This window comes from Nycticebus coucang, chromosome 1, assembly GCF_027406575.1.
Source record: "Nycticebus coucang isolate mNycCou1 chromosome 1, mNycCou1.pri, whole genome shotgun sequence".
Taxonomy (NCBI): Eukaryota; Metazoa; Chordata; class Mammalia; order Primates; family Lorisidae; genus Nycticebus; species Nycticebus coucang.
Window position 1 is genome coordinate 6,509,575 of NC_069780.1, and position 17,223 is coordinate 6,526,797.

The window sequence follows — 17,223 nt, forward strand, 5'->3', positions numbered from 1 at the left end:
GCAGGCCTGATGGCCTCCCAAACCCTCACTTCATCTGCTCCATCCTGCCTTCCTGTTGTCACTAACGAGAATCTGGGGACTCTGGGGACGGCAAATCAGTTAAGAGGAGGCTTTGTTGAAGACTTGGTGAGATGCTGTGATGGTGCAAAATTCTCAACCCCTCCTCCCATCGAGAAATAAGGTCTATACCTTCTTCCCCTGAACTCGGGCTGGATTTAGTAATTTGGTAAACCAATAGAATATGGTGGAAATGACCATATCCTAGAACTTCTGAAGCTAGATTATAAACGCCTTGCAACTTCTGCCTGGGGCTCTGGAAATCCTTGCTCTCCAAAGCCTGACCCACCCCTGAGTGCAGCTACCCCGGAGCCTGCCATGCTGGAGAGAACATGGGAGAGACGCCCTCCCAGCCCCCAGCTGGCCTTGTCCTTTCCAGTCATGGGCCCCAAGCATTATGGAGCAGTGATGAATAGTCCCTGCTGAGCCTTGACCAAAATGCAAGGGTGGCGCCTGTGGCTCAAGGAGTAGGGCGCCGGTCCCATATGCCGGAGGTGGCTGGTTCAAACCCAGCCCTGGCCAAAAACCACACACACACACAAAAATAAATAAATAAAAGAGCAAAATGCAAAATAAAGGATTGTTGTTGCTTTAATCCACCAAGTGCTGGCGTAGTGTCTGACTCAGATATGGATAACTGGAGCAGATAGCGAGGGCGGGACTGAGGCTGAGACGTTGGCCATGACTCTAGCTGCTTGCTCCCAGCTCTGTGCACCTGCAGATACCAAAGGTTTTTGAGCAGCAGTCCCAGAGAACTAGTCTTGTGCATGAAAGTAACCTGGTAGCATCCGGGATGAATCAGCTGCCTGAGCCTGTGGCTAGCAAGCCTGGACCTGCCCAGTCCTCACATGCCCACCATTGGCAGCTTTTTCCTACTCCCGAACCTGTCCTGGTCAAGGCCTGTTGTGTCCCCGTGTCTGCTTTATATTCCAGTCATCTCCGTGGTACTGCCCTGTGCCCTGGTTTCCTGAAGGGGCCGTGCCAGCTCGTTAGCTTGTCCCAGGAGTCTGGCCTCTCTCAGGATGGGCCCTGCCTTTCTGTTGCCTTCCTAGGCATTGGTTGGGGTCCTGCTGCAACTCTGTGCCTTGTCCTTACCTAACAAGAAAAAGACAGTGATCTGCCTGCCTGAGAACTTGGCGTTCAGAGGTTCATGCTCAAATTGAAGCCCTGCCCCCACTCCTGACAGCAAAATCTGATCTCCTGTTTACTGACTCCACTCTGGAGGCAAACTCCACAGTTACCTGCCCCCTCCAGCCTTTGGGGCACCAATCCCAGGACACCTTCCTCACTGTTCAGTGAGGTCGCTTTTTGCATCTTGTCTGGGCTGCCCTGGGACTAACAGACGGGGGCGGGGGGTGGGCGGTGCAGGGCGCTGCCGGCCGGGGTGCCCAGTGCAGTGTGGTCCGTTCGCCTCGCCTTGGAGGCTCTCACTCTCTTGTTCCCACCATGTCAGGTGGTTAGTAAAGGTTCAAGACTTGGGACAAGCTGGACAAAAACCTCTTTCTTGTTTCCTCTTCGCACTGCTGACCAGACTAGCATTTAAAACTGTCCTGCCATAAGACAGAACAAAAGAGACCTAATTACAGAACAGAGAAATAGCTTTTTTCTTTTCTTTTCTTTCTTTTTTTTTTTTTTTTTTTTGAAGACAAAGCCTCACTCTGCTGCCCAGGCTAGAGTGGAATGGTGGCATCACAGCTCACAGCAATCTCAGACTCCTGGGCTCAAGCTATCTTCCTGCCTCAGCTTCCCAAGTAGCTGGGACTACAGGTGCTCACCACAACACCGAGGTAGTTTTTCTATTTTTAGTAGAAACAGGGTCTCACTTTGCTTAGGCTGGTCTCAAACTACTGAGCTCAAGGGATCCTCCTGCCTCAAATTCCCAAAGTTGTAGGATTACAGGCATGAGTCGCTATGTAATCTGAACCTGTGAACCCACACACAGTCAGAAAATATATATAGCTTTTTTTTTGTTGTTGTTGTTGTTGTTGAGACAGGGTTCCACCCTATGCCCCTGAGCAGAGTGCAGTGGGCGTGGTAGCTCACCGCAACCTCAGACTCGGGCTGCAGGCACCCCGCTGCCTCAGCCATCAGAAGCCGCTGGGATTACAGGTGCTCACTGTGGCACCCAGCTGGGTTTTTCCATTTTTTTCATGAGTCGGGGTCTCACTGTCGCTCAGGCGAGTCACGAACTCCTGAGCTCAAGCGATTCTCCCTCCTCAGCCTCCCACAGTGCTGGGATTACAGGCGTGAGGCCACTGCACCCCGCACCTTTTTTTTTTTTTTTTTTGAGACAGAGTCTCACCCAGGCAATCCACCCACTTCAGCCTCCCAGAGTGCTGGATTACAGGTGTGAGCCACCATGACCGGCCTATAGGTTTTTTAAAAAAGAATTATATGTCCCCAAAATAGCAGTCTGTTGTTCCACAGTAATCTCTGTCTTATCACAAAATCCGGCACAACTGTTTAGCCCCCGCCTGAGTCTATTTAGTCCCTTCTTCTCTACCCTACAACAGCACTTTTGTGGACTTTGGCCCAACGCCCCCCACTTCTGATAGAAGCTTCTCAGTGCTCATTGGAGCTTCCTCTTCATTTCTTTTCTTTCCTTTTTCTTTTTCTTTTTTGGAGACCATCTGATTCTGTCACCCTAGGTAGAGTGCTGTAGCATCATAGCTCACAGCAACCTCAAACTCTTGGACTGAAGCAATCCTCTTGCCTCAGCCTCCCAAGCACCTGCCACAACGCCTGGCTATCTTTTCGAGATGGAGTCTTGTTCTTGCTCAGGCTGTCCTGGAACTCCTCAAGGGATCCACTCTCCTCCTTGGCTTCCCAGAGTGCTCGTTTTACAGGCATGAGCCACTGTGCCCAGCCTCATTTCTCATCTGTAGGGTTGGGTGGCACAAAAACCAGGGTCAGAAACAGTAACCAGGGATTGCTGTTCCTACTGTTTAGATTAGGAGGCTGGTGCCATGGCAGGGAGACAGTCAGGAGCTTTCCTGGTGACCTCTTGCTGCTATTTGATCCCCAGTGTTGGAGGTGGGGCCCAATGGGAGGTGTTTGGGTCATGGGGTTGATCCCTTATGAATAGAATAATTTCCTCCTTTGGAGTCAGTGAGGTCTCATTGTTAGTTCTGGGCTGAGCTGGTTGTTGGAAAGACCTTGGCTCCTCGCCTTCTGCCTTCCACCACAGTAGAAGCAGCCTGAGACCCTCAGCAGATGCCCTCTCTGGAACTTTCCAGCCACCAGAATTGTACACCAAGTAAACATCTTTCCGTATAAACTGCCAGGCTCAGGCGACTATTGGCAACACCAGGTGGACTAAGACACAAAACGAGGAGGCCCATGCTGTGGTAGAGAAATAATAAGGAATTTTCCTGGTGACCTCTTCCTCCCTAAAACTGTGAGTGGCTGTTGCAATTATACAATCATCCAGGACTCAGAAAGAAAGAGAGCTTCCTTTGAAGAGGATGTGCTACCCTGAGGGAGCAAGAGGGTTCTTCGGGATCCACTTAAATTTAGAATATTGACATTATACCTAAACAAGTGTAATCATACCGTCCCTGTGTGCTGTTATGTTAAAAGTGCTCATGTGTTAAACATAAACATTTAAAACACACCACCATTTTTATAATCCTGTTTTGTAGGCTCATGATGCTCCTCACATCAATGGTGGGCTTTGTTCCCTTCCTCTTAAATCTGTGTTGGCCGCATGACCTGCTCTGAGTGACGGAATGTGACAGAACTGTCGGACTATACCAGTTCTTGGTTTAGACCTGGCAGTTTCTGCTCTTACCTCCTTGGGATCCAGCTGCATGTCATCAGCTCAGCTTAGACCACTGAACGATGAGAGACCACTCAGAGAGGGACACTGGAGAATGAGAGGCCATCGTGGATGTCACCGCTCCAACCACGTTCCCAGGAGAATCCAGCCCCGTGGAACAGAGATGATGAACCATCCCTGCTGAGTCCTGCCCTAACTATAAAATTGTGAGCAAATGAACATCTGTACATTAAGCTACTAAGTTTTGGGGTGGCTTGTCACACCCTGGTAGGTAACAGAAACACTGTGTTTGTTATTTATTAATTATGTTAATATTTCAGGACTCTAGAAAGGAATGGAAGTGGGCCTGGGTCTTGTGATAGGTCTGGCTCTAAGATGTTTCTGAAACTCCTGACTTTCTTAATATCATTTGAAAGCCGAGCTATAAAATGGACCATCACCCCAGTGATTTGATAGATGTTGTGTCTAATGTCTGCAGAGCTCCCTAATCCTGAGCAATATAGGATCCATAAGAAAAAGTTGTTTTCTCGGGCGGCGCCTGTGGCTCAGTCGGTAAGGCGCTGGCCCCATATACCGAGGGTGACGGGTTCAAACCCGGCCACGGCCAAACTGCCACCAAAAAATAGCCGGGCGTTGTGGCGGGCGCCTGTAGTCCCAGCTACTCGGGAGGCTGAGGCAAGAGAATCGCTTAAGCCCAGGAGTTGGAGGTTGCTGTGAGCTGTGTGAGGCCACAGCACTCTACCGAGGGCCATAAAGTGAGACTCTGTCTCTACAAAAAAAAAAAGAAAAAAAGAAAAAGTTGTTTTCTCCTCCCTTCCTCCTTTCCCATCATCCCAAACCCTTCACATCACACACGTTCTTTACGCACGCGGGTTCACAGCTCACTAGAATAAAGCTGGCCAGCCGTTCATACCATGCAGGGCAGAGGGAAGCTCTGTGAGGTCACCTGTGGCCCTGTCGTCCGGCTGCTCTAACCAGGAAACCCTCACGGCTTCCTCCTCATCACCTCCATACTCTAAGCAAGGCAAATCTTTTCTAGTGTTTTGCTTTGGTTTAGTTTTTATTTCGTTTCGGGTTATGAGAAAGTGAGAATCCCCTCTTCAAATCCTTATTTCTCTTTTTATTCCTCTGAGGATGCAAACGTTGTGAAACACAAAACTAGGATTTTTCTATTTGCCTTTTCCCCTTCCCTTTCCTAAAAATACAAACATAGTCTTGTCTAACAGGGTGGGTGGGTCAGAGGCAAGGAGGCAGGAGAGTAGGGAGAAAAAACAGTGGGCAAAGGGGTGACGATGACAACAATAATATTATCAGCTACTTATACGTGTGCCAAGCACGAGCCAGGACTTCATTACTTTATTTAATCATCACAATACCCTATGAAGTGGATACTCTATCTCCACTCAAAGGATGAGGAAACTAATGCACAGAGAGGTTGACTAAGTAGTCCAATGTCACACAGCCAGTAGGAAGCAAAGGCAGTTCCAAATCCCAGTCAGCTGGACACCTGAGCCATTGCTTATGACTTCTGGCCTCGTGTTTACTGAGAGCAAAAGGAAAGCAGTGAAAATTGCTGAAAAAGCTGGGGCCTTAACACTCACAGTGATGTTGGCATCTGGGAGAGGCAGGGGTTGGCATCAGTTGTGTGGGAAAGAGGGTACCAGTGCCTGCCTGGCCCTGATGTCAGTTAGAATAGTACCCCAGGAAGGAGCTTCCCTCTCTGCAGCTGGAAAACAACTTCAGCGTGTGTTCTGACATGAACCGTGCTCAAATCTGTTCTCACAGAAAGTAGTTTGATGGTACTTTCTAGAAGCAAATGAAGCTGGGCTTGTGTGTCTAGGCAGCCGTTCAGCTCCGTGTGGCAAAGCCAGCATGTTATGAAATCTCAGGGCTGTCTGATTTCCGGCACATTGTGTACCAGGGCCAAATAAACAACATGAGAATTTACAGTTATTTTTCGATGATTCATTCCACGGGTGGAAGTTGTTCAAATGAGCAGACCAAGCTTACTCAGGAAGTAAGGGGAAGGAAGAGGAGATGGAGGATAAGGAGGGAACTGGTCAACCCGCTCAGGCCTGCTAAACAACAACCAAAATAAATAGCCGGGCACTGTGGTGGGCGCCTGCAGTCCCAGCTACTTGGGAGGTGGAGGAAGTATTTGGCCAGGGATGGGGTGTGGTGGGGTTGATACATTCAGCTATGGAAAGGGTAAAACTAAGACCTGGGCCTCATCTCTAACCTAGTCCCTTGCCTAATCATGCTGCCTAACCACATTCCCTGAGCTTCTGCAAAATTATTACCTAGGAGCTTTCTGTACAGACCCAACCTCAAGGAAGATTGTTATTCAGTTAACTTTACAAGTATTTGTTTAGACATTTCCAGTTATTTGATAAACAATAAATGCTGCCTGATTTGGGCCTCAGTGGAGACGGTTTCAGAATATTCACGACTATAGTGTTGCTTCAGCTGCATTGGAAGCTGCCTTGGGCAGCACCGTTTTCGTCCATTTTGAAGAGAGACAGAGGAGATAAAGATACAAGTCACGGTTCTTCAAAAAGTTAAGCACAGAATTATCATATGAGGCTCGGCACCGGGCACCAGCCACATGCACTGGGGCTGATGGGTTCAAACCCTGCCCGGGCCTGCTGAACAGCAACAACAACAGCCAAAATAAATAGCTGGGCATTGTGGAGGGCACCTGTAGTCCTAGCTACTTCAGAGGCAGAGGCAAGAGAATGGCTTAAGCCCAAGAGTTTGAGGTTGCTGTGAGCTGTGATGCCATAGCCCTCTACCAAGGGTGATACAGTGAGACTCTGTCTCAAAAGCAAAACAAAACAGGGGCGGCGCCCGTGGCTCAGTGGATAGGGCGCCGGCCCCATATAACAAGGGTGGCAGGTTCAAACTTAGTCCCAGCCAAACTGCAACAACAACAACAACAAAATAGCCGGACATTGTGGCGGGCACCTGTAGTCTCAGCTACTTGGGAGGCTGAGGCAAGAGAATGGCCTAAGCCCAGGAGTTGGAGGTTGCTGTGAGCTGTGTGATGCCACAGTGCTCTACTGAGGGCGACAAAGTGAGACTCTATCTCTGAAAAAAGAAAAAGAATTATCATATAACCTAACAGTTCTACTCCTAGATATATACTCTCCAAAAAAACCTGAAAACAGGTATTCAAACAAATGCTTATACACAAATGTTCATAGCAGCATTATTCATAGTAGCCAAAAGGCGGAAACAACCCACATGTCCATCAACCAATAATGGATTAAAAAATGTGGTGCATCAAGTGCCCATCAACACACGAATGGATTAATAAACTGTGGCATGTGTACACCATGGAATACTATTCAGTTGTAAAAAAGATGGAGCCTTTACATCTTTTATATTAACCTGGTTAGAGTTGGAGAACATTCTCTTTAGTGAAGCGTCAGAAGAACGGAAAAGCAAGTATCTGATGTGCTCAATGCTAATGTGAAGCCAGTAGATGAACTAATACACGCCCACACAAGAGAACAACTCAATTCAATTCAAGCTGGGGGAGGGAGAGGGAGGAGAAAAGCAGAAAAGAGGAGGTGGGAGGGGGTGCCCCCCCAAGGGGCACAGTGTAAGGGTACACAGCACACCTCCTGGGTGCGGGAGGGGGTGCCCCTCCAAGGGGCACAGTGTAAGGGTACACAGCACACCTCCTGGGTGCGGGAGGGGGTGCCCCCCCAAGGGGCACAGTGTAAGGGTACACAGCACACCTCCTGGGTGCGGGAGGGGGTGCCCCCCCCCAGGGGCACAGGGTAAGGGTACACAGCACACCTCCTGGGTGCGGGAGGGGGTGCCCCCCCCAAGGGGCACAGTGTAAGGGTACACAGCACACCTCCTGGGTGCGGGAGGGGGTGCCCCCCCCCAGGGGCACAGGGTAAGGGTACACAGCACACCTCCTGGGTGCGGGAGGGGGTGCCCCCCCCAAGGGGCACAGGGTAAGGGTACACAGCACACCTCCTGGGTGCGGGAGGGGGTGCCCCCCCCAAGGGGCACAGGGTAAGGGTACACAGCACACCTCCTGGGTGCGGGAGGGGGTGTCCCCCTAAGGGGCACAGGGTAAGGGTACACAGCACACCTCCTGGGTGCGGGAGGGGGTGCCCCCCTAAGGGGCACAGTGTAAGGGTACACAGCACACCTCCTGGGTGCGGGAGGGGGTGCCCCCCTAAGGGGCACAGTGTAAGGGTACACAGCACACCTCCTGGGTGCGGGAGGGGGTGTCCCCCCAAGGGGCACAGTGTAAGGGGACACAGCACACCTCCTGGGTGCGGGAGGGGGTGTCCCCCCAAGGGGCACAGTGTAAGGGGACACAGCACACCTCCTGGGTGCGGGAGGGGGTGCCCCCCAAGGGGACACAGCACACCTCCTGGGTGCGGGAGGGGGTGTCCCCCCAAGGGGCACAGTGTAAGGGGACACAGCACACCTCCTGGGTGCGGGAGGGGGTGTCCCCCTAAGGGGCACAGTGTAAGGGGACACAGCACACCTCCTGGGTGCGGGAGGGGGTGTCCCCTTAGGGGGCACAGTGTAAGGGGACACAGCACACCTCCTGGGTGCGGGAGGGGGTGTCCCCCCAAGGGGCACAGTGTAAGGGGACACAGCACACCTCCTGGGTGCAGGAGGGGGTGTCCCCCCAAGGGGCACAGTGTAAGGGGACACAGCACACCTCCTGGGTGCGGGAGGGGGTGTCCCCCCAAGGGGCACAGTGTAAGGGGACACAGCACACCTCCTGGGTGCGGGAGGGGGTGTCCCCCTAGGGGGCACAGTGTAAGGGGACACAGCACACCTCCTGGGTGCGGGACACAGCAACAAATGTAAACGTCATAACCTAATGGTTTGTACCCTCATATTAATCTGAAATTTTAAAACACGCTGTGCGCTGGGTACATGCAGTGGGGAACGTTCTTTAGCCACAGAGAGGAGAGGAATGAAGCGCTGATGTGCGTGTGAGGCTGTGAGCCTTGGTAAGAACTTGCTGAGTGGAAGAAATATCCGGAATGAGTAGGACAGATGGCTGGTTGCCGGGACTCGGGGTGGAGGGAATACGGGGTGACTCTTACTGGGCATGGGGTCTTCTGGGTGGATGGAACTGGACAGAGATGGAGGCTGCACAAACATGTGGGTGAACTAAATGCTGCTCAAGTGCTCACTTTTGGACGGTGGATTTTATGTTACATGGCTTTTAAAGTCACACAACAAAAAATGCAGATCATGGGAATTTTAGAAGGAGATGGGAGAGTATAAGAAAAAAAATTATAGATATCAAACATTCCCAAGGACTTTTTTTCTTTCTCATGTGCCATTTCTGATTTTTGTAATGGTCTCTCTCTTACAATATGATCTTTTAAAAATTCCATGGTGGGAACAAATAGCTGGAAATTTCTGGCACCTTTTTCCCCAGGAAGAAAGAAGAGAGATAAGCAGCCATTGGTGCATTTTCTATTATGTAATAAGCAGGATTGTCCAAAATGGCTCACCTGGGGTCACCTGGGATCCCAGGGGCTACCTCCGTTTCTTAGTAGAAATAGTATCCCCATTTGTCTTCCGGGGGGCTTGCAGCTCTCTCCCAGTCCTCTCTGCCTCCTGCAGGGCACTGTATAACCCACAGGCCCTTCAACCTGAGGGTTTTCCTCATCTTACTTTCAGAAGGCATCATGCCAACAGAGGCCTGATGTTCACCTAACCAAGAGAGACCACACCCAAACAAACACAGGTGTAACCCTTATCATCAACTCTTCTCAAAGGACTCACGGACTTTAAAATGAACAAGATTTCATCAGTGTGACATGGCCATCTCAACAGATATCGTCTTACTATCTATCACTCACAGTCTGGACCAACTGAACCAAAATTTGCATTAAAACCAGAGCAACCGGCTCAGTGCCTGTGGCTCAAATGGCTAAGGTGCCAGCCACATACACCTGAGCTGGTGGGTTTGAATCCAGCCCAGGCCCGCCAAACAACAATGATGGCTGCAACCAAAAAATAGCCGGGCATTGTGGTGGGCGCCTATAATCCCAGCTACTTGGGAGGTGGAGGCAGGAGAATCGCTTGAGCCCAGGTGATAGCTTGAGGCTCTGTCTCAAAAAAAAAAAAAACCAGAGCAACCGGGCCAAGCGCCATGGCCACCTGTAATCCTAGCACTCAGGAAACTGAGGCAAGTGGATTGCCTGAGCTCACAGGTTCAAGACCAGCCTTGAGCCAGAGCAAGACCTCATCTCTAAAAATAGCCACTTGCTGTGGCGGGCGCCTATAGTCCCAACTGCTTGGGAGGCAGAGGCAGGAGAATTGCCTGAGCCCAAGAGTTGGAGGTTGCTGTGAGCTATAATGTCACAGCACTCTACCCAGGGTGATAAAGTGAGACTGTCTCAAAAAAAAAAAAAAAAAAAAATGGAGCAACCTATGGCCCTGGTAGAGAGTAAAATGTGAGAAGCCCAGCAGGCTAGCCCACAGTCCCTGGTGCTGAGTCACAACCTGCCGTGCACAGCGTCCTCCAGTGGGCCGGAGAGCTGGTGTTTGCAGCCCCACTTTCACCTCGCCCCTCCCCACGTGCACTTAAGGAGCATGACTCTGGACTACTGATGCTCAGGATATCCTGGACACTCAGGCTTGATCTTTAGACAGCTGGCCTCACCCCAAGGGGTGTGTGGTGTAGTCAGGCCCTACCTTCCCAGGCTCTCGTGATGGTGGGGGAAAGTAATGAAAATCAAAATCTCCTGCCAGCCTAGGAGACCTCCCTACAAACACAGAAGAAAAAGAGAAGAGTTGTTTTTTTGTTTGTTTGTTTTTGAGACAGTCTCACCCTGTAGCCCAGGGTAGAGTGCTGTGGCATCACAGCTCACAGCAACCTCCAACTCCTGGGCTTAAGCAATTTTCTTGCCTCAGCCTCCCAAATAGCTGGGACTACAGGCGCCTGACACAACGCCTGGCTATTTTTTGGTTGCAGTTGTCATTGTTGTTTTGGCAGGCCCAGGCTGGATTTGAACCTGCCAGCTCTGGTGTATGTGGCTGGTGCCTTAGCCGCTTGAGCTACAAGTGCCAAGCCAAGAGAAGAGTTTTTTAATTAAATATTACACCAGAATGTGCCTCCTATAGAGTTTGCAAAGATGGAAAAAAGAAACCTGACCCTTCTGTGTATTCTGGCTGATACAGCCCATTTCACAGATGCTCTGGGGCAAGAGGACTCGGCGGGGATGCAGGGGTGTCCCAGTGAAGGGAGGAAAGCCTCTGAACTTAAGTGGGTTCTTGGCTTTGTGTGGGAAAGGATCCGAGAGTGAGCTGACCAGCCACAGGGAAGTTTCGCTGACCCAGAGACAGACAGCAGTTCCTACTCCCCAGGTAGAGGAGGGGTCCTCTCCTCAGCAGGAGGGGGACCCTTGATGGGCAATGGTCGCATTTTTAAATGTTCATAAACCCAGAAGTGACTGGCATTGTCTTAAGTTCAGGCCATAAAAATTAATCAAAAACCGTTGTCACAGGGGTGGCACCTGTGGCTCAAAGGAGTAGGGCACTGGCCCCATATGCCAGAGGTGGGGGGTTCAAACCCGGCCCAGGCCAAAAAAAAAATGCAAAAAAAACAAAAACAAAAAAACTGTTATCACAGAAACGTAAATGCAGTTTATAACTTACAGCTGAGTAATTCGCTGCTGGTGGCTGCCACGTCCAGAGGGGTTGGGGTCTGGTGTCCGTCAACATGGCTGTGCTCAGGCTCTCTCGACTCTCCTCTGCTGCCTTATTCCTGTGTAAACATCACCACTCATCACACGCAATTTATCCCAAATTCACCTGGTCACCGGGCTGGCCATCAGTGTTAGGTCATTGCCTTTATCCAAAGGAAAAATAAAACTTCCCCTATCTTTGTGACAGGAGATAGTTTTGCAACTTGGAGCCAGGCACCTGCAAGCTAGCTGAGGGAGGTGAGGGGCTGTCTTTCTTGATGATAATATTTCAAAGAGTTGGCTTCCCCAGACCTTGAGAAGGACATTCCTGGGTTGAAAAGGCAGTTTTTAATGAAGATTTACACATTCATCTTAAAGGGGCAAAGAATGAATTTACAATTACAAGTTTTGTTTTGTTTTTTTTTTGTAGAGACAGAGTCTCACTGTACCGCCCTCGGGTAGAGTGCCGTGGCGTCACACGGCTCACATCAACCTCTAACTCTTGGGCTTACGCGATTCTCTTGCCTCAGCCTCCCAAGCAGCTGGGACTACAGGCGCCCACCACAACGCCCGGCTATTTTCTTTGTTGCAGTTTGGCCGGGGCTGGGTTTGAACCCACCACCCTCAGCATATGGGGCCGGCGCCCTACTCACTGAGCCACAGGCGCAGCCCACAATTACAAGTTTTTTAAGTAAAGTTCTAAGAAAAGGCAGGGTGGGGGAAATTTGCCAGGGAGAATGAATTTCTTCCTCTCAATGTGTATTTACCTTTCCAATGATCACCCACTTGCTGCTCCTCTGGCCTCTGTCTTCTAGCCCTAGCCAGGTCCCTCACCAACTCCACAGCACCCGAGGACCAGCATTGTCCCCTCCCCGGGCAGATTTGACTAAGCAGCATTGTTGGAGGCAGCAGTGTAATCCAAGGGAAGGGCCAGCAGGTGAGCTTTGGACAAAATGGAAAGTGCCCCGGCCCGTGGGGAATTCAACGGGGACCTGGGAAACAAAGGGGTCAGTCGAATGAGGGGACAAGAGACACGAAAGAATGAGAGCAAGTCAAGAGTCTGATCAAGCTCCGTCGAGTTTATTTTTCAGCTGGGCTTATAAGCACACAAACGAGGAAGTAACTAAGGGCTGTTTCTAGCAGGGCGGGGAGGGGGCTAGTTTCTGGAAAATTACTAGGAGAAGGACCCTAAGGCGGGGGGTGCATTTTTGAGGAGATACGCCAGGGGAAAGTACCGTTGCTGTTTATTGTTGAATTCCTGAGAACAGTTTGCCTGTAAAATCAAGATAGCAAGGGGCATTTTTGTGATATGTTTTGGCTCCCGGCATCTCCTCCCTTTCAGTTTTTTAAATTGTTGGGGTCTGTCAGTTGTCAGCATAGAAGAGAGGGCATTAACCTTTTGGGGGGAAGTATTGACCTGATTCCTCCCGTGGGCATAATGACCGCATGATAAGTTTGAGCGTCTTTTGGGGAGGAGAGGAGAAATTTTTACGACGCTAACCTCTATGCAAATCAGGTTTGCTTCCAAGGGACTCAGAGAGGCTGTTTATGCCTTCCCTCTGCAGTGTCTTTATTGCACCCCGTAAAAAGGTACCCAGGTTGTACTCACATATGATGGTGAGTCAACGTGCATAGCTCTGAGTGCTTACGCGGTTCCCGGAGGAATATCTTTGTTGTTAGGTTCAGCAAGGCCCCGGTCTGCAAGGTCGAGTCTATGATAATGGATTTGAATGGGTTTTGATGCCAGGGAGTCAATCTGTGATTTGATAAAATTCATGATTTTGTTAAGAATAATGGGTCCAAGGGTGATTATTAATAGCAAGCTAATAAGGGGACCTGCAAGGGGCATGAGTAAGGAGTACATGGAGGATTTCCACCACTCGCTTGCCTCAGAAGAAAATTTTTGTTTTTGTAAATCTAAGCTAAGCTTATGAAGTTTGTCAATCTGTGTTTTCATCAGTCGAGTTTTCAGTTAAATAGAAGCGCCAAGCGAAGGGCTTGGTGACTGCTGGAACAGGTTGGCCCAGTGCCGGGAGGCAGAAGATCAGGAGATAAGGCAGCACCATGGATGGAAGTCCGTGGTTCTGGAAGGGAAAGGAGAAAGATAATCTCAGGGAGGTTTTTCTCCCTGGATTTTAGAATTGTTATCAATTTGTTTTACTAATCTTTCAGGCAGCCATCTGGCTGCATTTTCTTTGGTATCAAATAGGCATACGGATCCTCGGCCCCAGATAAGAACTGGGTCTGGGCCGTTCCATTTTGAGGTGAGTGGATCCTTCCATAGGACTGTGGCATAATTGTTATTTGTTTCTGGGTGCCAAAGGTGGTCAGCAGCAGACTTGCCCTGGGCATCTATATTTAAAAAATTAAGGACAAATAGGGCATGATGAAGAATGTTTTGTGGGGATCCTTTCGTGGGGTATAATTCTCCATTTTTAATTTGTGAAAGGTATTTTTAAGGGTTTGATGAGCATGTTCAACGATGCTTTGTCCCTGAGGATTATAAAGGAATGGTAAAGAAGCAATCTTTGAGGTCAATTATAATCTTATAAAATCCAGCAGGGATAGCCACAGGAGTAGGCAGACCTGGTTGCAAAGCTCCCATGGAAAGCATTGTTTTATTTATTTCTCTTAAATCTTGCAATAGTCTCCATTTGCCGGATTTCTTTTTTATGACAAAAATAGGAGTATTCCAAGGGGAAGTAGAGGTTCAATATGGCCAGCAGCAAGCTGTTCCTGTACTAACGTTGCTGCTGCAGTTAATTTTTTTGTAGTTAACGGCCATTGATCAACCCACACTGGTTCGTTGGATTTCCAAGTAATCTTATCAGCATGGGGTACAGGAAGGTCAATAGCCGTCAGGGTAAATTTTCTATGCCTAGTCCAGCGTGGTTAAGATTTGAGGTTATTTGAATGGGCTCTTTTATTCCTTGGGAATATTTCCCTAATCCCTGACCAGCGTGAAACCCTTGTTTTAACATTTGGTGGGTGATGGTTTCATTTGGACTGCATATAATTAGTCTTAGTTGGGCAAGGATGTCTCTGCCCCAGAGATTGACTGGGAGGCTAGGCACAACATAAGGTTGGACAGTACCAGTGTTGCCTTCCTCGTCTGTCCATTTGAGGATTTCAGCACTCTGTTGGGGGTTGGAGGTTTGGCCAATACCCCGGAGATGGGTTAGGGAAGTAGTGAGGAGCCAGGAAGGGGGCCAGTATTTACTGGCGATTACTGTGGCATCTGCCCCAGTGTCAAGTAATCCTTCAAAAGTTTTGCCGTTTAATTGTAGCTTAAGGAGGGGTTTTTCTTGTGTGGTTTGTCTGACCCAATAAGTGTCAGAGGAACCGAGGTTATGAGTACCCTGGGTTTTTAGAGAATAAGGATGGTTGGAGGGTAAGAGGGGAAGTAATATTAGCTGAGCTATTCTTTGACCTGGGTGAATGGTTATAGGGCCGAGGGAGGCGGAAGCAAGTATTTTAATTTCTCTGGCGTAATCGTTATCAATGATGCCGGGGGGAATAGTGAGGCCTTGCAGGGTGGTACTGGCACAGCTAAGAAGAAGTCCGAAAGTGTTGGGGGGCAAGGGGCCATAAAGGGACACAGCAGTTTTTAATTCTTTAACATGCTTGAAATTCAAGCAACGATACTGCTGATCAGCAGTTTCAGCTTTTTCAGCATCTGAGTCGGAGGCCTCGTGGTTATTATCCGAGGCATCATCTGCCGAGGGGTGTTCGTCCCCATCAGAGGGGGGGTTTTGGTTCTGATTCGGGAGGGGGATTCCCTTTTATCTTAGTTACAGGAAAGGCGTGCAGTGCCTTTAAAGGTTTTTGTTTTGAGCTATGTTTATAAAACGTTGGGGTGGGGGTGGGGGGTTAGTTCTAATTCTAAAGCACATAACTCTTGAATGAGTTTTAAATGTTCCTTCCTTGTTTGGAGTAAGTCCTTAAGGGAGGAGACCTCTTGACATAATTTGTGTTTGACATTTTCAATTGGAGTGTCTACACCTAGAATCGGAGCACAAAATGGAGGGGCAGAAGCATAGGAAGGGGGATGATTTAGGATGGAAGGGAAGGGAGGCCAGTCAGAATTGTAATACTTAATGGCTTCCTCTTCCCGGGTGGTCATTTCTTCGGGGGAGAGGGAGTCGGGCTCAGGCATAGGAACAGAAACAGAAGGGCAGGCTGAGGGTGGTCTGGAGTGTTCTTTAAGCACCTTTTCCCCTTCTTTAACAACTTCTTGGATATCAGGCCATTGGTTGTAAGTTTTTAAAATATCATAGATCAAGTTCCAGTAGGAAAATGCCTGACGGGGATTTTTTCGGGGCCGAATGTTCTATAATAATCTTTTAGACAATCACCGACTCTAGTCCATCTCAGAACATCAATAGTGCCTTCTTGGGGGAACCAAGGACAGATATCACCAATAAAAACAAAAAACTTATAGAGATCTTTTTTCTTTACCCGAATTCCTCGTGTCTTGAGGGACTCCTTGAGTCTCTGAATAAACAAGTCATGTTTACTTAACGTTTGTCCCATAAACTCGTTGCTTTCTCTTACCTTGACGGATCAGACTCGCAGGTGGGCAATTGTGCGGCGATCGCAGTGCGGATCTCCACTCACGTCCTCCTTGTGGCGTGGCGATCACAGTGCAGATTTTCACTCACAACCTTGGTGTTGCGGCAATCCAATGATAAGGGTACCCTTATTGGCAGCAACGTCCAATGACACCCCCGTACCCTTGCCCCACGTTGGGCGCCAATTGCCCCGGCCCACGGGGAATTCAACGGGGACCTGGGAAACAAAGGGGTCAGTCGAATGAGGGGACAAGAGACACGAAAGAATGAGAGCAAGTCAAGAGTCTGATCAAGCTCCGAAGAGTTTATTTTTCAGCTGGACTTATAAGCACACAAACGAGGAAGTAACTAAGGGCTATTCCTAACTGGGCGGGGAGGGGGCTAGTTTCTGGAAAATTACTAGGAGAAGGACCCTAAGGCGGGGGGTGCATTTTTGAGGAGATATGCAAGGGGAAAGTACTGTTGCTGTTTATGGTTGAATTCCCGAGAACAGTTTGCTCGTAAAATCAAGATAGCAAGGGGCATTTTTGTGATATGTTTTGGCTCCTGGCAGGAAAGTGGGTGCAAACTGGTCCATCTGGGCAGGACAGCACAGTAAGACCCTGCAGAACCCCACCATCCCCAAAGTGTGCATGGCCAAGGCCATCTCTGGTGTCTCCTGTCAGTAATCACCTCTTACCAAGAAGCAGGCACCGCCTTTATAGACAAAGGTGCTGCTGGTTTAGGTCAGCCTTTAAGGATGGCAGCAACTATCACAACTGTGTAATGCTGAGCAACGCTAAGGCTCTTGCTGAGAATGAAGTTCATCTTGAAATGAGCCATCATTCTTGTAACAAAGGAGAGACAGCCTCAGTCAGTCACAGAAGCACTCCAATTGATGGCCTTATCAATATTCGTTCCTGGCTTCTGTACATTTTTCCAAATTTCTTTTAACTGAGAGGTTTATTAAAATTCCTCTGTAAGGGTGAAGGGAAACTTCCCCTTTCCCCCCAAAGTTTGCTGAAAGATCAACTCATAATGAAGGCATATTAGTAAGAGGTAGAGGTTTAGCAATCCTACACATGGGAGAGTCACAGTGTGGCCACCCAGTATCCCTGAGGGATGCAGATAGGGCAGGAGGGGTACAGGTAAT